The following is a 22,158-nucleotide window of genomic DNA, read 5'->3' on the forward strand; positions in this document are numbered from 1 at the left end:
GGGGTGGAGTAGTGATGAGTGGGAAGGAGATAAGAGTGAATAGAATGCATTATGTTCATGTATGAAATTGTCAAAGAAGAACATTAGTCAAATATAAACTGTAAAAATCACTTCTACAGAGCCGGGCAGTGGTGGCACATGCCTTTAGTCCCAGCACTAGGAAGGCAGAGACACAGAGGCAAGCAGATCTCTAAATTCGAGGCCAGCCTGGTTTACAGAGTGAGTCCCAGGACTGCCAGGGCTATGCACAGAAACCCTGTCTCAAAACAAAAACCAAACAAACAATAAATTCACTTCTACAGATAGTTAATCTCAGTTCTTAGCCAACAGTTGTTATTAAAATGTCAGTAAGCGATTCTTTTTCCAAGTTCTTAGCTTCCTGCCATACTCATTAGGACACCAAGCAAAGCTCCATGCTATTCATTAATCAGTTCCCAGCAAAAAGTATTAGACACTCACATGGAGTAGCAAGAAGAAAAAAGTGAAATCCTTGAAACAGATAGCTATGGCTATGCTTTCAACCCTAGAAGGACAGACAATGAAAGTGTGAGACTTCTTGGTGATTCCCATGGTAAATGATATTAGTAGTCAGAAATCTACTGTTGGGATCACCAAACAAATGCTGTAAATGTTTGAGTTGGGAAACAGATATCAGCCTTTCTTTCTCCCCTCCCCCTCCCTCTTTCCCTCCCTTCCTTCCTTCCTTCCTTTTTTCCTTTTCTTCTGTGCCAGGGTTATCTGAAACCCAACCCAACGTCTTTGCCTCCCAATTGCTGGGATTACAGGCATGCCCACTAAACCTGAATTCTTTTCTGTTATGTTCCTTAAAATTTGTAAAATAAATGTGATAACTATTACAACAGGACAAATCTAAACAGTTAAAGTTATCAAAAATGGTTGTTTTTAATGGTACATAACATAGCTTCATTTTCCACTAGTCATGGAAGTCAACATCTTTTAAAACGCAAGGAAAGACTTCGTAGTTCACCAGAAGTAGTCTCTATTTGTTTGTATCTCCTTCCCTTTTGCCTGCTTCCTGGTTCCATTCCACTCTGGACAACCTAAGCCCTGGAAGAATCTATCAGGGATAGTCTTCCTGCAGTTTGATTCCATCCATCATCCTCTTTCTAGATCCTCCACACCTTTCCCCTACTACAGACATACTTAACCTCTTCCCATTTGAAACTTAAAATGTGAATTCCACACTATTTGATATTGGTGAAATTATTAAGGCCACTCCACGTAGTTAAAAGGGAGGTTTATCTTGTGGGGTAGCTTACAAATGAAGGGATAGGTTGCAGGGTCTGGGAAAGGTATGGAGCAGTCCAGCGGTGTTCTCTGGAGAACTCTGCTTGGTCTACCTCCAGCATCCAGGGTCCTGGAATCGAGATCCTTCCCCTTTGGATCCTGGCATGACCATTATCGAAGCCTCAATGGGGGTTGGAACTTCCAGATCAAAGCTGGAATAGCTACCTACTACATCTCCCCCTTTTGTCTAAATAAGAAGGTTCTAACCTAATACAAGACTATATACAAAGAAATGGTTATCAAATATTGTCCAGGAGTAATGAGGGATAATGACCTAGATAAGATGGATGAGATAAGATATATGGTTGTAACTATAACTGCTAGTCTTCAATCTTATCAAAGAACTGAGAAGGAATATAATACCTGAGAAATGGGAGAAGGACACAAGCAACTTTCAGGAGTCTTGCAAGAGTAGACAGAGACAGCTGGCAGCCTGGACAGTCACATAATGTTTCTCAGCATCATGGTGCATTCAAATTGGCTACAGGCCTAGAGTATCTGACAGACCATTTTCAGAAGCAGGAATTCTGAAAGACCATCTTACCCTGTCTTGGCAGAGTACAGTGGTCGCTTTCCTTGTGTCCTACTTGTCCAGAATGGACAGCATTTGTACTGTCAGCAGTTGAGGCAAGGGCAGTACTTTGCCCAATAGGCCATTTTGTGCCAAGAAGACAAACTTCCAAATGGAAATTTCTTAGAAGCCCAACATTCTCTCGGGATCAAATTGGTGTTGCCAGGAGCAATTGTGTCTCATGTCAACAGGATTCTAAGTTATTTAAATGCCATATTCTCTAGGTCCATGAAGTGTTTGAAGACTACCTGTCCATCCAACCTATGTATCTATAAATTTGGATAAGTCTTATCTACCTAAACAACCTAAGGACTAAGGCTTCATGTAAACAAGGCAAACAGTCTATAAGCAAATGTACAGTAAAAGGACAATGACTTTAAAATTGTGACAATACACAAAATATCTTTAAGAGGTAGGAATGTATAGTGCAATATGCAATATGATAATAATCCTAAACAGAATATCTTAAACAGAAGTAGAGCACACATACAGTATAACAGATATAAATTTCACTTCAAACTACTACTCTTTTTCCTTCCTTTTCTTCATAGTCAGATTTCTGGAGTGACTGGTCGGTATTCACTATCCTTTCCCTAATTTGTCCTTCTCCCTTTTCCATTGAGTCACTGCATCGCAGTCTGGTTCCTGCTGTAACATTATCAAACTATAACATAAGCCAGAAGTGGTGGCACACACACACACACACACACACACACACACACACACACACACACACACACACACACACCTGTAAGCTTAGCACTTGGTAGGCTGGGGCTGGAGGATCATTTTAAGTTCTAGGTCAAGCTGGACTGTAGGGCTGTAATAGTGAGTCTAGTATGGCCTGGACTACATTGTGAGACCCTGTCTAAAAAATTCAGAGAGAGAGAGAAAGAGACAGAGACACAGAAGAGAGAAAGAAGGAAGGGAGGGAGGGAGGAAGGGAGGAAGGGAAAGAAAAGAAAAGAAAGAAAGAAAGAAAGAAAGAAAGAAAGAAGGAAGGAAGGAAGGAAGGAAGGAAGGAAGGAAGGAAGGAAGGAAGGAAGGAAGGAAGGAAAGGAAAGGAAGGAAGGAAGGAAGGAAAGGAAAGGAAGGAAGGAAGGAAGGAAAGAAAGGAAGGAAGGAAAGAAGGAAAGAAAAAGAAAGAAGAGAGAAAGAGAAAGAAAGAAGGGAGGGAAGGAAGCAAAGAAGGAAGGAAGAAAAGAAAGAAAGGCAGGCAAAGACTTCTTAGGGCTGAACTCACTGGCCCACATTTATAGAGTCTAGGGCAGCTGGTTGACCTTGTTTCCTAAAAGTTCTTACTGTCTCCTCATTCTCCTATCTTTTCTCTCCCAGTCAGAAGGTCTCCCCTCAATTCTTACTCATTGGGATTCACCAGGATTATGCCCTGGTCTCTCTTATCTTCTCCAAACAAGTTCAACTGTCATCTAACACTGATGGATTGCAAACTGTTTAATAACAGCCCCAAACTCTTGCTTCACTTCCAGACATTCCCAAATAACTGTTAAGCATCTTGACGTACAGGCTACAAAGGTAGCTTAAGCTCCACCATTCCAAAATCACCTTTGTCTTCTCTCTCCACAAACCATCAGATTCCTAATTACATTCTTCTTTTCAAACTAGATTTTGGTTTTGCCTCTACTACCCTGTCTTTAGAACCCTGCACAAGTCAGCAGCATATCGTCCTAATTATTGTAACCCGTGTCATTCCATCAAGCCTGCCCTTCGCCCTGGTTGAAGCTCTTTGCTTGGACAACACCTGCTATCTAGCAGTCCCATCAATCTTTTCCCATTCAACTTCCACAACTGTTTTCAAAATTATCTTTGATTTACTTATTATAAAAGCAAATCCACCCTTTTGAGTCTTTGGTGCCCACCAGAAAACAGATGCCTTGGTTTAGCATATTGGGATTCAGCTATGTCTGTGAGCTTCAATCATAATGACTATCAGTCCCTGAATACTGACTTTCTCACTGGTCCACAAACACACCACACACTCTCTCATATGCCTCCCTGTCTTCACATACTGCATTCCCTCTTCTTTTCTTTTTTACTCATCCTTTAATATGTGCCTTCTTGACAAACAACCTAGCTATCATCAAGCAGTTTTTCTAAGCAAGTTATCTTCATTAACTTCTTTAATCTTCAACCAATACTGTGAGGTGATTACCATCATGGTGGCCATTTACAAATGGAACCATATAGTTGGGGGGGGGTAAAAGTTTCCATCTAGTAAGTGGAAGGATTTTGAAATACATCTTGAAAACTTGAACCTTTAACCAGGGTGCTACAGGCAACATGCACTACCTCCAGTTGACTACTGTTTTCTACTATCCCATAGACTCTGTTCACTCCTCTGTAATGAGTTACCACAGTGGGATATAATATCCCCACCCGCACTTTTTTTGATGCTAGGGATCAAAATCAAGGCCTTGTGTGTGCTAAACAAATACTCTGCCACTGAGTTACATTTGCAGCTGAGAATGTACTGTTTCTGTTCAAATGACATCAGCTCCCACTATACTGTAAGTAAGATATGGTAATACAAACAAAGTCTTACTAATGTTTGTATCCTAATGCATTTAATACATTATAGTACATGCAGTACATTCAATAAATGTTCATCGTGTAAATGAATTCTAAAACATTTCTCTGACAGTATGTTTGTTTTCTGCCTTGCTTTTGCCTCTGCTAGCTGTATCCTTTCAATATTCACTCAACTATAAACACTGAATGCTAACAAAACTGAGTTCCTATGAAGGGATCATCAGAAGAATGGATCAAGGTCTTTCCTTTAGAATCTTGCTTCTTGGATTAGCAGCCTATCTCACTGACATCTCTTCTTCAACCTATTTATGTTCACAAGCCTTTGCCCATCTTTTAAAAAATAGTGTTCTTTCAATCATGCCCTTTTGTCTAGGTAGTACCCGCTTTTTCTATTGACCTTTCCTTTTGCCAAACTTCTTCAAGGTTAATCTGTATTTCCATACCTCCCAATTGCTTTAAAAGTTGGAAACAGCTTATGAACAAAAAGGATAACAAAGAATATGATAAAAATCATGTTTATACAGCTCAGTTTACCAAATTTCATTCCTGTTTTTAAAAGATTTATTCTTATTTCATATGCATGGGTGCTTTGCCTGGACTATATATGGTGTGTTTGTGCACTGTGTATGCATGATGCCCACCCAAAGGGGCAAGAAGAGGCCTCCAGATCCCATGCAGCTGAAGTTACTGGCAGTTGTGAGCTGTCATGTGGGTGCTGGGAATTGAACCTGGGTCCTCTGGAAGAGCAGCCAGTGCTCTTAACCACTGAGCCATTTCTTCAGCCCCTTGCTGCTATTTTTATTTAAATTAAAACACAATTGAGGCTGCAGATATACTTCAATGGTAAAGTGCTTGCCTAGCATGTGCAAGGCTCTAGGTTCAATTCCCAGCACCACAAAAACACAACTGCCTCTGTGTACTTGTCCTTTCTGGTCCTCGTCCCTCCCTCCCCAGAGATTGTCACTCTCAGGCTTTGGTATTTTTTATTTAAGTCCATGTTCTGTATTTATACTTCACCTATAGTACATATGTCTAAAACAATACATAGTTATAGGAGATGTGGAAGGTCCCAATGAATTACGAGTCTTTGAATCCACACTTTTGAGTAGTCTAGTTCCTTGACAGCTCTGGAGTTGGTCATGTGATTTGCTTTGGCCAATGAGATGTCTGCAAATATGATGTACACTTAGGCTTGGAAAGCACTTGTGCATTAGGGCTTGCCCTTTTAAAACATTGCCATCCTATGTTTAGGTTCAAACTTTCTGGAGAGGCACCATAGCTGACAGCCTGTTAACTGTCGTATATACAAATGAGGTTATATTAAATCATTCAGCCTCCATCAAGCCTCCATCAGACTGTAATGGCATGAGCAAGCCTAGGCAAGACAACAGAAAGGCCCAAATGGGCCTATTGAAATTATCTGCAGAATTTTGAGCAAACAAATGTTTTATGTGGCTAAATCTGGAGGTGGTTCAGCTTTATCTTTAGAATCGTATTAAATATATCATGTTATGATTTATTTGTTGTTTTTTGTTGAGACAAGGTCTTTACTGTATAGCCTCAGCTAGCCTGGATCTCCCTATGTAGACCAAGCTGATAGCAAACAGAGATCAGCCTGTTGGGTTTAAAGGAAGGTGTGTGACATCACATCAAACATTTCATGATTTTATATACAACTATAGTTCACTTGAAACTAGCTTCCTCCATTTGAATACATCACAATTTGTCCACCTTCTAATGTACATTAGTGCTTCTAGTTTCTTCCTGGTGAAAGCAGTATTGTCATGGATACTTTTCTGTGGATTCTTTGGCACTAGGAATGGACTTAGTTGGTTGAGAGGTGAAGACATAGTCAACTTTTTCTCCGAGTAGGTGTCAAATTGCTTTCATAATTAGTTGTGCAGGTCCCCCAAAGTCCTTATCAGTAATTTAAGAAAACCAAAACTTTTCTGAAAAAAATCTAAAGTATTTTTCATAAGTTTGACCTTTTTACTTTGTTTAGAATGTTGAACATAGTCCAGGACTAGAGATGCAAGTAAGTGATAGAGCAGGCAGGAGGTCTTGAGCATGACTCCAGCATAGAAAAAATCCTTACCACAGTCAAAGCTGTCAGTCTCTTTCCTGGCTGATTTTCACCTTCCTCTCCAACCCACTATAAAGTAGGCTCTAAGTCACACCATTCTAATAAAACTTCTCCATAAAGTCCACAACTTGTTGTTGTTCATTTTTCTTATTCTTTTTATCAATAACTATTTAAAAGCCCAGTCTCTTAGGCATTTCCCAGCACAGCAGACTGACTGATTGGCCTCTATGGCAGCCATCCTATTCACTCTACCTACCCGAGCCACTGGTCTCCCTAGGTTTCTTCTCTTTTTAGTGTATGCATTGGGTATGGTGTGGGGAAGAGAAGGCATGTGCCTTAGCAACACAAGCAGAGCTTAGAGAACGACTCCGTGGAGTTTCTCTTTCCACATATACATGGGTTCCCAGAATCAACCTCAGCTCACCAAACTTCAAGACCAAGTGTCTTTATCTGAGGAGCTTTCCCCTGACCCTAGGGTTTTCTATTTCCTCGCCTTCAAGTTGTTCATCTAATCTAAATTGTTCAGTAGTGTCTAATCTGCTAATCCCAACAAGTATATCGCTTTCCTCAGGCATGGTATTCACTATCTCTAGAAGTTGGCTTTTGATTGTTTGGTGGGTTTTGATATTTTGAGACAAGGTTTCTTGTAGCCCACAGTGACCTTGAACTCATTTATGTAGCCAAGGTTAGCCCTGAGCTACTCATCTTTCTGCTTCTACAGGTGTGTACCAACATGCCCTTTTTAGAAGTTTGATTTATATTTTATATCCTCCATATGATCTCATGGTCACGTCTCCCTGTACTTTATTAACATAGGGAACACACTCATAATTAGTTCAATGTTATGGTCAGCTGATTCCATCATGAATTTTCTTCCTGGGTAATTTATTAATTCACTTTGCTTATAATTATGGAGAACATTCCCTTGATTTGCATACCTAATAATTTGTTCCTGGTTGTCAAACAGTGAATTTTATGGCTTTGGGTGCTTTTCATTACTATTCCTTTAAATATATTTGAGATTGGTTCTGAGATGCAGTTAGGTTCCTTGAAAACAATTTCTTGTGAGACTGTTTTTAAGTTTTGTTAAACAAGCCCAGAGCAACCTTTGACCTAGAGCAAACGTGTTCCTACTCTTCTAAGTACTCAAACTAATGCCCTGTGCACTGCACTCTCAGATCTGCTCCGTTCTGGTTCATTCCCTGCTCTCAGGTCATTACTTCATGTGTTGAGGCACTCCCTGCTGAATACTGTAGTAGCTCTTAGGAAGGTATATTTGATTTCCCTCCTTTATTTTATGCCCTTTGAATTCTAGCTCTCGAACTTACCTGAATGAATTCTGAAATCTGTCTCCCAATCATGAATGGTAGGTGTTAGCCAGGCTCCCCTTCCCTGAGTTGTGGCTTCATGTATTTTGTCCAGGTTTAGAGTTAAAGTCAAAGAGTAATTCAGTCTTTGTTACTTACTCCATCCTAAGTACAAGCATCAGTTCTTACCCTTCTGAAAAGATTATATTGACTGTGGAAAAACAAAGAATTGGAGAGGCAAAGGCAGAACCAGGAAGGGTAAGCTACAGTCATCATCCAGGGAAGAAAGGATTAGCTTGAACTAGACTGGTGACAGCAGAGATGTAAAGAAATGGATTTTAGATACATTTCTGTGTGCATCCCGAGAGTGCCAACTGTGCCCGTTATGTACCACATAATATATGGCCTCTGTCCATGGGAATTGACAATTTAGTCAATTGGGGCTAAGATCTGGTTGTGTTATCCTCAAGTCTTTTTGCAGCTTTTCATTGCTTAAAAATCAAGTTAAGCCACATTAATATATCATTCAAGATTCTCCATGTACTTTAAAAATATTTTATGTTGTTTTTCTTTAGGTATGTATACATGCATGTGTGTATGTGCATGCACACATACATGTGAAACCCAGAGGTTAACACTGGGTATCTTCCTCAGCTGCTCTTCACCTTCAATTTGTACTTTAAAAAATGTTGAAACTTTTTTCAGAATTTTAAAATTTATTTTTGATAAGGGACATATGGTAGTACATATCTTTCATCCCAACACTCAGGAGGCAGAGGAAGGCATATCTCTATTATAATTTCAATGCCATTCTACTTTAAATAGCAAATCCCCAGGCCAGTCAAGGCTATATAACGAGACCCTGTCTCAAAAGGACAAAAAGCAGTATTCTTTGACAATTTTATGCTCATTTTCTTTTCTCAACACCCCCTCAAGACAGGGTTTCTCTGTGTAGCTCTGGATGTCCTGGAACTCACTCTGTATATCAGGCTGGCCTTGAAATCACAGAGACCTGCCTGTCTCTGCCTCCTGAGTGCTGGGATTAAAGGTGTGTGCCACCACTGCCTGGCCTTCAAGCTGGTTTTCAGTGTATCTTTATCATATCCAACCCAAATATCCCTTCCCACTCTCCATACCCCCTCCCCAATATTTCCTCTCCCACCTTCATGTCTTCTTCTTTTTTTTTTTGTATTAATACTGCCTATATGTACATGGGCATGGGGCCATTCACCAGAGCATGAGCAACCTACAGCAGCCACACCCAAGGAAAAATAGTTTCTCTTCCCCAGCAGCCATCAACTGCTAATAGCTCCTCAGGGGTGGAGCCATACCTACAATGGAATGATCTTGTGCAGCTCTTGTAGGAACTTACAGATACTGTGTATTCCTAAACGCAACAGCCATGTTATGTTCGTAAGACAGCACACCTTTTCATCCTCTGGCTCTAATGTTCTTTCTTCCTTCTCTTCTGTGATGTTCCCTGAGTCTTGGAGGGTTGATATAAATGTCCCCCTTCAGAGCTGAGCACACAACTGTCACTTGTCTCAGCACTTTGACTAGTTCTGAGTCTTTACACTGACCATTGCCCACTTCTCTGACCAATGTTGAGAGCAGCACAAAATCTATAGGTGTGATGGTTTGAATCAGAATGCCCCCCCATAGGCTTGTGTATTTGAATGCTTGGTCACTAGGGAGTGGCACTATTTGAAAGGATTAGGAAGTGTGGCCTTATTGGAGGAAGTATGTCACTAGGAGTGGGCCTTGAGGTTTCAAAACCTTACAACAAACCCGGTGGCTCTCTTCTTCTGTTGCCATGCTTCCCACTATGATAATGGACTAAACTTCTGAAATTACAAGCAAGTCCCAATTAAATGCTTTCTTTTATAAGAGTTGCCTTGGTTATAGTGTCTCATCACAGCAATAGAACAATGACTAAGACAATGAGTATAAACATAAACATTTAAAAGGCAGTTTGACAACATGTCCATTTAGCAAAATAGAACAGGTTCTGTCCTAGGGACTGTAACCTCTGCAGCCACAGGCTTTTGATCAGGCTTACAGTACCAGATTTGAATTTCCTCCTGTTGATCAACTATCATATTCAACCAGAAAGTGGCTGATAACCCCCCTGTAACAGTCATGCCATACTGTGCCATTAGGCACATCCTGCCTGGCAGATCAGGACAGTAGCATGCATGGTCCACCACTGGACAACTCCACTGATGACTGCATTAGCTAAGATTTCTATTGCTGTAATAAACACCATGACCAAAAGCAAGTTGGGAAAGAAAGGGTTTATTTTACTTAGGTTTCCACATTGCTGTTCATCACTGTAGGAAGTCAGGGCAGGAACTCAAACAGGGCAGGAACCTGAAGGCAGGAGCTGATGAAGAGGCCATGGAGGAGTGCTACTTACTGGCTTGCTTCACATGGCTTGCTCAGCCTGCTTTCTTATACAACCCAGGATCACCAACCAAGGCTGGTAATGCCCACAATGGGCTAGGCCCTCCCACATCAATTACTAATTAAGACAACGCTCTACAAGCTTGGGTACAACCTGATCTTATAGCAGCACTTTCTCAATGGAGGTTCCTTCTCTCAGATGACTGCAGCTTGTGTCAAGTTGACACAAAACTAGCCAGCACAATGACTTTCTTCCCTAGGAGTTTGCATAGCAACTCCCAGCACTATGAAAGCTTGCCAGCAAGAAGGAAGGAGGCATGTTAATCCCGGTACTAGCAGTCTAGAACATGGGGCCTTAAGCATGGGGCAGAGGGTGGGTACACTGGACATTTTCTGTACATACTATCAACATTTGTGCTCTGACCAGGATGTCCATTTCCCTGAGCCTACCGCAGGAAAGATTTTGCCATTCCTATGGGTTGAAAGCATTGGGATCCTTGACATGGCCTTGGCCATGTCAGCACACATTCACTCAGGACTTTTCTCACTTAGAGCTTCATCTGTTCCCCACATCTGTGTTAATTTGGTGGTCTCTGGGACCTATCTAACTAATAACTCATACAAAGGTAATCCCACACTGCCACTGAAAATTTCATTTAATAACTCATGTATTCTGGGGGAAGCATTGCCCATGCATGTAGAGTACCTCCATTTGAACTCCATTAAAATATACTTTTTAAAAAAGATTATATATTTATTTATTTAGAAGAGAATATCAGATCTCATTACAGATGGTTGTGAGCCACCATGTGGGTGCTGGGAATTGAACTCAGGACCTCTGGAAGAGCAGCTAGTGCTCTTAACCTCTGAGTCATCTCTCCAGCCCTTAAAATATACTTTAAAGCATTTGTTATTTGTTATTTTATGTGAATGAGTGTTTTGCCTGAATGTATGTTTTTGGACCATGTGTGTGTGGCGCCCACAGAAGCTGGAAAAGAGTGACAGATCCCCTAGAACTGGAGTTACAGTTGGTTGTGAACCACCATGTGGGTGCTGGGAACAGATCCTGGATCCTCTGAAAGGGCAGCCCATGCTCTTAACTGCTGAGCCATCTCTCCAGCCCCACAACTCTCCTTCCAATTCACATTTTTAGAGATTTATTTTTCATTATGTGTAGGTGCTGTGTGTGCGTGTACGTGTAGGTGACCATGTAGGCCAGAGGCACTGCATTTCTTGGAGCTGAAGTCATAGTTATGAGCTACCTGATGTGGCTGCTGGATTCCAGGGTTCTCTGGAAAAGCAGCAAGTTCTTTTAACCACTGAAGCATCTCTCTAGCCCCTTTAGTTATATTTTTAAAATTAGCTTTTAAAGTATTGAGTTCCTTTCTTTTTCTTCTCTTTCATTTTTTGTTTTTTCAAGATATAGTTTCTTTTTAACTAGCTCTATAGACCAGGATGGCCTCAAACTCAGATATTCACCTGTCTCTGCTCCTCTGGGTGCTGAGATTAAAGGAGTGTGCCACCACCACCTAGCTTCTCTTTTTCTTTCTTTCCTTTTTGATAAATAAAATCACCTTATTCTAATTAGCTTACAAATAAAAACATCACATAGCTAGTTTAGTGAACCCACTCAAAAACTTGCCCGCTCCCAAATTCCATAGATCGCAGCAAATTTCCATACAGTTAGAATGGCCATTCTAAAGCAATGGAGCTTCGCTTCGAGTTTTACACTTTCATTATTAATTTTTATTCACTTATCCACCATAATAAAAGAAAAATACAATAGATTTGAAACTAGAAAAAGAAGTTTCTCTAAGGCCTTTTCATATATGTCTAGCTTGAGTTAATCAATCCTCTACTTCCTCCTCCCCCAACCTCATCCCTATCTAAACCTTGAGCCTCGAGTAGTCTCCCCTTTAATACCACGTGTTCTACTATCCTGTCTCCCAAGTCATGCCTCTCCCCATCATTTTCTAGTTCCCTGACCTCTACAGACACTCCAAATTAAGCACATAAATATAATCATTTGAAGCTAGGACCCACATATGAGAAAGAACATGTAGCATTTGTATTGATAGGCCTGGGTTACCCCACTCACGGTGACTTTTCTAGTTCTATCTATTTTCCTGCCTATTTCATTTTTCTTTATAGCTGAAGAAATTTCTGTTGTGTATATGTATGATATTTTCCTTATACATTCATCAGTTGACAGGCATCTAGGCTGACTCCATTTCCTTCCTCTTGTGAGTAGATAGAGCAGCAATGAATATGGATGTACAAATATCCCTGCTGTAAGACACAAAGTCCTTTGGGCATATGCCCAAGTACTTATCTGAGTCATATGGCAGTTCTGTTTGTAGCTTTTTGAGAAAGCTCTATGCTGATTTCCATAATGGCTACACTAGTTTACACTATCAACAAGAGTGTATAAGGGTTCCCCTTTCCCTGACCCCTTGTCAGCATTTTGTGTCATCTGGTTTTGTTTTGTTGTTGTTTTGTTTGATGATAGTCATTCTGACTGAGGTGAAATGGAAACTCAGAGCACTTTTAATTTACATTTCCCTGGTGACTACTGATGCTAAGCATTTGTTTGTTTGTTTTTTTCTTTTTCTTTCCTTTCTTTCTTTTTGTTTTTTTTGAGACAGGGTCTCTCTGTGTAGCTTTGGTGCCTGTCCTAGATCTCGATCTGTAGACCAGGCTGGCCTCAAACTCACAAAGATCTGCCTAGCTCTGCCTCCCGAGGGCTGGGATTAAAGGAAATGAGCCAGCGTATCAGGCTTGTTTGTTTTCTTGACGGTTAATTTCTTGAGTTCTTTCTTTATTTCAGATACTAATCCTCCTGTGGATGTACAGCTAGAAAAGATTTTCTTCCATTCTGTAGGCTGTTTCTTTATTGACAATTTCCTTTGGTGTTTAAAACTTTGGGGGGAGGGGCTAAAGAGATGGCTTAGCAGTTGAAGAGCACTGACTGTTCTTCCAAAGGACCTGGGTTCAATTCCCAGCACCCACATGACAACTGACAACTGTAACTCTAAGATCTGACACCCTCACACAGACATGCATGCAGGTGGAACACTAATGCACATAAAATAATAATAATAATAATAAATGAAAAATAAATAAAGCTTTTGTTTGTTTAGTTTCAAGACAGGGTTTCTCTATGTAGCCCTGGCTGGAACTTGCTTTGTAGACCAGGCTGGCCTAGAACTTACAAAGTTCCAATTGCCTCTGCTCCCAAGTGCTGGGACTAAAGGCATGCACCACCATGACCAGCTAAAAGCCTTTTTTTTTTTAAGAAAAAGATTTATTTTTATTATTTTAAAGTATGTGTGTGCACCTATGACTATGCATGGGTATGTGCATGTGAGAGCAGGTACCCTTAGAATCTTAAAGAGGGTATCAGATCTCCTGGAGTTGGAGTTACAAGCTATTATGAGTCACCTGACAGGGTGCTAAGAATTGAACTTGGGTCCTCTGTAAAAGCAGTATATGTCCTTAACTACCAAGCCATCTCTCCAGTCCCTGTTGAAAAGCTTTTTAATTTCATGAGTTCACATTTGTTGATTATTGGCCTTATTTCCTGAGTGACTGGAGTCATATCCAGAAAGTCCTTACCTATGCCTGTATCTTGACACATACTCCCTAGTTTTTCTTCTAGCAATTTCAGGGGTTCAGGCCCTTTGTTGAGACCTTTGATCCTTTTGGAGTTGAATTTCATGTATGGTGAAAGATAAAGGACCTAGTTCCTTTGTTTCTATATGCATATATCCAGGTTTCCCAACATCATTGTTTTGAAAATGTGCTTTTTTTCTCCAAAATCAGGTGGCTGTAATTGTGTGTCCCTGTATCTGGATCCATGATTTCTTTCTGAGCATGTCTGTCATTGGCATATAGGAAAAGTACTGACTTTTGTACATTAACTTTGCTCAGAGTGTTTATCAGTTCTAAGAGTTTCCTGGTGGAGTCTTCAGGGGCTCTTGAGTATAGAGTCCATATCATCTCCAAATAGAGATATTTTGACTTCTAACCTATTTATTTTTTGGTTTTGGTTTTTCAAGACAGGTTTCTCTGTGTAATCCTAGTTGTCCTAGAACTCGCTCTGTAGACCAGGTTGGCCTCAAACTCAGCGATCCACCTGCCTCTGCCTCCTGAGTGCTGGGATTAAAGGTGTGCACCACCACCACCAGGCTTCCTTTTCTATTTGAATACCTTTTGTTTGCCTATTGCTCTAGCATAGACTTCAAGCACTATATTGTATAGAAGTAGAGAGAGTAGACTCTCTGTCTTGTTTCTGATCCTTAGTAGGAATGCTTTGAGTTTTTCTCCATTCAGTATGATGTTGACTGTATGTCTGTCACATATAGCTTTTATTATGTTGAGATGTATTATTATTTACTCTGAGTTTCTGGGGAATTTTTTCTATGAAGGGATGTTAGACTATGTCAAAAAGCCTTTTCTTGGCAGGTCCATGAATCCCCAGGGGAGTCTTTGCCCTGGAGGAGATGGGAATGGAGGGCAGGGGCTGGGGGGAACGTAGGGGAGGGAGGGGGAGGACAGTGGAACCCATGGCTGATATGTAAAATTTTTTAAAACACAAATATAATTTTTAAAAAAGCCTTTTCTTGGACTATCAAAATGACCATGTGATTTCTGTCCTTGAGTTCATTTATGAAATTTATAACATTTATTAATTTACATATATTGAACTATACCTACATCTCTGAAATAAAGCAAACATGACTGTGGTGAATGCTCTTGTGGGTGTCTATTGTTTGAAACAGGGTCTCACTATGTGGCCTTGAACTCAGAGATCCACCTGGCTCTGCATCCCGAGTGCTGGGATTAAAGACATGCACCACCATGCTCAGCCTGTGAATAATCTTTTTTTTTTTTTTTTTTTTTTTTTTGGTTTTTTGAGACAGGGTTTCTCTATGTAGCTTTGCGCCTTTCCTGGAACTCACTTGGTATCCCAGGCTGGCCTCAAACTCACAGAGATCCACCTGGCTCTGCCTCCCGAGTGCTGGGATTAAAGGCGTGCACCACCACCGCCCGGCTGTGAATAATCTTTTTTAAATGTGTTCTTGAACTTTTTTTGCTCAGGGTATCTCATTAAACCTAAAACTCACTAATTCAGCTCTATAGGGTAGTCCATCTGTTTCTACTTCTCCAGCGCTGGGGTTACAGGGGCTCATTACCAAGCCTGGATTTTGACATGGATGCTGGAGATCCAAACTCGAGTCCTCATGCTTGCACTTCACCCACTGAGCCATATTCCCAGACACTAGAATATTTTAATAACATATTCTATTTAATATAAAATGCCCCCAAATACTGTAATTTTAACATGGAAGCAATATAAATAGTTACTTTCACATTTTAAAGGTCTTTGAAATGCTCTGCATTATAATTTTAAAATACAAGCAATGTGAAAAATAAGAATAAATTACTAATCTTGCATTCTCTTTTCTAGGTCATTGAAATGTTATATGTTATCAAGGAAACACTGCATGTAAATTATATATTAGTTATTCTAATGTTTTTCCTTCTAAATTGAAATACAGCATGTTATCACTAAAAATAGAAATAATAAAATAAATTATTTTACTAATTTTTGATTCTTTTCTTTAAGTCTCTATAGTTTTTCATTTCAATGAGTAAGCAACAGGAACAAAATTAAGTTAAATTACTCTTTAAATCATCCTGAAATATCATATTTTACCATTTCAATCTGGAAAATTATAAATATATTATTAATTACCTTTACATTATTCTTTCTTACTGTCTTCAAAATACAACCTTCACTTCAACAAGAGAAGACTATATACAAATTACCATTTGTTTTCAATTATTTTTTTGCCATTAAGTCATGGAAATACAGCATTGACAGCATTTAACATATAAGTGATAGTAACAATTTGGATTCTTTTACGTTGTTTTTAATGTATCATAACAATTCAATGCATAAATAGTATGTCAGTTAACTAGTGATTCTATAGCCTTTGTTTCTTACTAAGCCTTGCATATAGAATGTATCTCTATGCATTTGGGAGTGGACAGATTCTAGGGCTCCATGGTAAACAGGACAACAATCTAATGGAAGAACAAGTACACATAAAATGACTCATGCCATGAAGAAAATCCACAGAATGCATGCACTAAAAGGGAGCAGATGCAAGAAAAGAAAGAGAGCCGGGCAGTGGTGGCACATGCCTTTAGTCCCAGCACTCAGGAGGCAGAAGCAGGTGCATCTCTGTTGAGTTCAAAGCCAGCCTGGTCTACAGAGTGAGTTCCAGGACAGCTAGGGCAGTTACACAGAAAAACCAAAACCAACATTAAAAAAAAAAAGAAAAAAAAAAAAACAAGAACTAGGAGAGATAAAGGAAGTGTTAGTGTTAGACCATGATGCACTACTACTGTTTCTTCTTAACCCATCTGGTACCCTTACTCCCTTGCTCAAGGAACCACAACAGCTTTTTAGCTTCATTGGTGAGTCAAAAATCCTTAGCTTGTCTTTTAAAGGCTCCCATTATCTGCTCTACTATCATTCTCCCCTTATTTCCTGTTCTTCTCATGCTTGTAACTGTCATTACACTTAAACCAATTCCTCATTCTTCCTGGATCACACCAGATACATTCCCAACTCCAAGCCTTTCTGCTGTGAGATATTCTGTATGTTAAATGTGTTGCTCTGATTGGTTAATAAATAAAACACTGATTGGCCAGTGTCCAGGCAGGAAGTACAGGCAGGACAAGGAGAGAGGAGAATTCTGGGAAGTGGAAGGCTGAGGCAGAGAGATGCTGTCAGCCACCACCATAAAAAGCGAGATGTAAGGTACCAGTAAGCCACATGCCACATGGTAACTTATAGACTAATAGAAATGGGTTAATTTAAGATATAAGAACTAGATAACAAGAAGCCTGTCATGGCCATACAGTTTGTAAGCAATATAAGTCTCTGTGTGTTTACTTGGTTGGGTCTAAGCGGTTGTGGGACTGGCAGGTGAGAGATTTGTCCTGACCATAGGCCAGACAGGACTGGAGAAATCTCCAGCTACACCTTTCTCCATATTATTTATACTTCTGAGAATATCTTCCTATGATGGTCCTCTGGGTCTTAATAAAGTTCTAGCTATTTACTATCCTTCTAATTACTATAACCTTGAGAACAGAATATATCTCAAATTATAGAAGGCCCCAAATTACCTTGCTAAGCACTGTGCATAAAGAACCCAAATAAGTATTTTCCAAAACTGATGAGTATATAAATTCATATTATTTAATGAACATGATAACAATTTTCCTTTACTAGCTCCTTGTTCTGTGCCCATTTCTTCAGTTCTATTATAAAAATAGTGACCATTTACCTATCTCACTTAAAGTTGTTGTGAAAATAAGGTTCCCAGTTTTAGCACTGTTATCACTGTCCAAATTTGTTTTACTGCTGGTAATCTCATTATTAGTTAATAGTGTACTCACTGACCTATGCTCCTAACTAGAGCCCTTTAAGGTTTTAAGCATTTCAATGCCATCTAGTAGCTGTACGCTATTATTAACTCCCATTTACATTGTCCATGCTCACTTAGCAAACACCTATAGATTGTTCCGAAGAACTACCTCTCCAAGCTGGGCAGTAGTGATAATCCTAGCACTGAGGAGGCAGAGGCAGGCAGATCTCTGTGAGTTCAAAGCCAGCCTGGTCTACAGAGAGAGATCCAGGACAGGTTCCAAAGCTACACAAGAAACTCTGTTTCGGAAAATAAATAAATAAATAACTACCTCTCTAGATTAACCACCTGCTTTTTGTTGTTGTTCAAGCCCACCATTCTTCCTTGAGAAGCCAACTGTCTAAAATCTCTCCACCTCTGATATTTCTATTCCCATTCTTTCTTCACACTATACCTAAACATCTAAAATGCACTTTGTTTTTCCCTTTAAAACACCTCAATGGCGGGAGCTGGAGATGTGGCTTAGCAGTTAATAGTACTTGCTGCTCTTCCAAAGGACACAAGTTCCTAGCTCCCACATGACTGCTCACAATTGCCTTAGCTCCAGCTCCAGGGGATCTGACATCTTCTTTTGGCCCCCACGGTCATACACACACTCTTCAACAGCTACCAATTATACAGCACAGTACAGCATGTGAGGCTCTTTTGTGCTCTGACCTTTGGCTATCCAATTTTATCATCTATTAATTTCTTATTCTAGTCCTGTAGTGAGTTACAGCACTGTAATTTCACTTGCAAGGCTGTGGAGGTGTAGCATACTGATAGAATATTTGCCTAGCATGTACAAAGCCTTGGGTTCCATCCCAATCATGGCAAAAAATTATAGCCAGGTACTGATGGTACATGCCTTTAAGCACAGCAGAGGCAAAGGTAGAAAAATCTCTATGAGTTTGAGGCCAGCTTGGTCTACATAGAGAGTTCCAGGCCAGCCTAGGCTATATAGTGAAACCCTGCCTAAATAAAGTAAGATAAATAACATATTCATGTACATACATAATTTTTCCACAGGCACCAGTCATGCACATGGTGTATAGATGTGTATGCAAGCAAATCTCTCATCCACATAAAATAAATCTGTTTTAAAAAAATTAAGGCTGGGCATGATGGGGCATGCCTTTAATCCCAGCACTCAGGAGGCAGAGGCAGGCGGATCTCTGTGAGTTTGAGAAAAGGCTCCAAAGCTACACAGAGAAACCGTGTCTCAAAAAACAAAACAAAAACAAAAAACAAACAATAACAAAAAAAGATTCTTGCCTAATAAGCACTGGAGCCACACTGCTTAGGCTGAAATCTGGGCATAGTCACTTCATAGCTGTGTGGTTTCAAGCAAATTATTTACCTTTCTATGTGCCAATTTCCTCATCTGTAAAATGGAGGCTAACTATAGTAACACTTCATGAAAATAAATCAAAACATGTAAGCACTGAGAATAATGGCAAGCATATAACAGATGCTCAACAAATGGCATTTGCTGTATCTTGTCTTGTTGATGATGATATTTGAGTGTAGTGGCACACGCCTTTAATCCCCCAGCATGGGGGGGGGGCAGAGATCTCTGAGTTTGAAGACAGTCTGGTTTACAGATCTAGCCAGAGCTACACAGAGAAACCCTGTCTCAAAACAAAATAAAACAAACAGTGTGAATATTTAGGAAGCAAAACAGTCCAGTTGATCCTTAGAAATACTACACTGAGACTCTTTTTTGATACTGAAGCTGAACCCAGAGCCTTGCTCAGGCAAAGCAGGTACTCTACCACTAATTAATACCATGTACCCCTAAATTGAACCTTAAAAGAAAATACTCACCATGTGTTGGTGGCGCACGCCTTTAATCCCAGCACTCAGGAGGCAGAGGCAGGTGGATCTCTGTGAGTTCAAGGCCAGCCTGGTCTATGGAGTAAGTTCCAGGACAGGCTCCAATGCTACAGAGAAACAGTGTCTCGAAAAACAAAGAAACAAAAACAAACAAACAAAAATACTCAAAGCCATGAGTACAGAAAATCCTTCCTATAGAGAAGACATAAATGAGACAACAAAAGAAACAAAGATGGAAGTCTCCTTTAAATATTAACCTGGTATTCCAACCTTTGCCTTTTCCTTCAGGTAATCCTTAATCTCCCTAAGCAATCTCATATAGTCCCACCTTTTAAACCATCACCTAAATCCTGACCAGTATTACATTTCTGCTTTCTGCTTTCATCTCACTCCTGAGTTTCAGATTCTTATATCCAATGTCTGATTCGTATTTCTTCTGGGATATCTCTAAATATGTCTTAATTGAAATTATTATCACCATGATCACAAATCTGTTTCTCTGGTATTCCTTACTTCAGCTGATAGCACCATTTTCCCCTAAGTCAAGCCAGAAACCTAGAAGCCATCTTCTAGCAATCCACTGGCAAGGATGTGGAGGAGAGTCAATGCTTAAATATTGTTGTTAGTGAGAATACGATCTTGTACGGCCAGTGTGGAAAATAGTACGTATGCTCCTCCAATATTAAAAATACAAGTCTTGTATGATCCACTACTGAGTACAGATCACAAAGAACTGAAATCAGTATGCTGAAGAGATCATTTCTGTGTTCACTGTAGCGTTCTTTCACTGTGTCCAAGATGGGGAAATCACTGGAGTGTCCATCAGTGCATAAAAGGAAGATATGCTGTTTGCATATGCAATGGAATATTATTTAGCTTTTATAAAGAACAAAATCCTGTCATAAGCATCAACACAGATGGACTTAAAGGGTATTATGTGACCTGAAATAAACCAGGCATAGAAAGACAAATATAAGACAACTATTGAATGATCCCAATTATATGTCAAATCTAAATATGTTGAATCAAAGAAATAGAGTAAAATACATAATCTGGGGGTAGGTACACTGAGGAAGAGTTGGTCAAAGGACAAATAGGAATATGTTCAAGAGATCTATTGCATATCATGGTGGCTACTGTTAATAGTTCTTTATTGTATAACTATGCCTCAAACAGGTGGCAAGTGACAACTAACACCCAAGTCTGTCCTCCGGCCTCCAAAACTATATGTGGCACATGTGCTCATACTCACACACATGAGTATGTACACATATGTACTATACACACACACACACACACACACACACACACACACACCCCAAATGATACAAGTCAAAAAGGAATAGCTGGTGGAGAAAGATCATAAAGGAAAGAGAAAAATGACCATCAAGAGCAAAGACAAAAAGTGCTTTTCTCCCCAGACAGTGGTGGCACATGCCTTTAATCCCAGCACTCCAGAGGCAGAGGTAGACAGATCTCTATGAGTTCGAGTCTAGCCTGGTCTACAGAACGAGATCCAGGATAGCCAGGTATACAGAGAGAAACCCTGTCTCAAAAATAAAAAAAACAAAACAAAACAAAACAACAACAACAAAAAAAAACAGTTTTAAAATAATCAGATTCTTGTAACAACAAAAATCCTTGTAGGATTTTTCTTTCATCTTTATTATGTTTATTTATTTATCTCTTTGTGTATATATGTGTTTTTAGATGTGTGCGAGCAGGTGTACCATTGACCATATATGAAAGTCAGAGGACAAGCTATGGAAGTCAGTTCTATCCTTCTACCATGTGGACCCTGGGGGTCAAACTCAGGTCATCAGGCACCTTTATGCAATATATATATAATTTCACAAAAAAAAATGCAGTTCCGCCATGTGTTCATACCTGTAACCCCAGCACTTACTAGGCAGAAGCAGGGTTACAGCAAATTCAAGGCCACTGGTATACATAACGAGATTCTACCTCAAAACTAAAGAAGCCACATTTCACTTCCTCCTTTGCAATCTAGCTAGTGGAGTCTAGCTTTCCCCGCCCACGGAGCTTCTTGAGGATTTAATTATTTAGGTTCCCTATGATGATTTAAACAGCCTACACTCTGTTCAGATGTGTGGCCTAATGAATTCTAGCCAAAGAGTGATCTGCACTGACTACTGAGAAAACTTTCCTTTCATATTCTAATAATCATCTGTTTTCAATTAGTGTTATCTGTCTACTTAACCACTTTGTCATTTTCTCAAAATTCAAGCTCCAAGAAAAACAAAATCACCAAAAATACTCATAGTAAATGCTAACTAAAAATGTAAATGTTCAAATATGATTCTGGCCAGGCATGGTGGCACATGCTTTAATCCTATCATTCACGACACAGAAGCAGAAGGTTTAAGAGTTTATGCTAGCCTCAGATACACAATGTGTTTAAGGCCAGTCTCTGTTATATGAGGCCCTACCTAAAAAAAAAAAAATGCCATTCTGGGACCAGAAATGTAGCTCAGTAGTAGAGACTGTGCTTAACATACAAGAGACCCTGAGTTCAAGACACAGTATAAATGAATATTACCATATAAAGGATCTAATTTCTTTTTTGCTTGTTTGTTTTTTCAAGACAGGGTTTCTCTG

At 39.8% G+C, this 22,158-nt stretch overlaps 1 protein-coding gene across 2 annotated transcripts in view; it reads right to left on the minus strand.

The window, feature by feature from the left end:
• Snx12 (sorting nexin 12) overlaps window positions 1–22,158 on the minus strand; it is an 81,278-nt gene that overhangs the window by 13,462 nt on the left and 45,658 nt on the right. The gene's annotated exons all lie outside the window — the stretch shown is intronic.

Source organism: Onychomys torridus, chromosome X (genome assembly GCF_903995425.1).
Source record: "Onychomys torridus chromosome X, mOncTor1.1, whole genome shotgun sequence".
Lineage (NCBI taxonomy): Eukaryota > Metazoa > Chordata > Mammalia > Rodentia > Cricetidae > Onychomys > Onychomys torridus.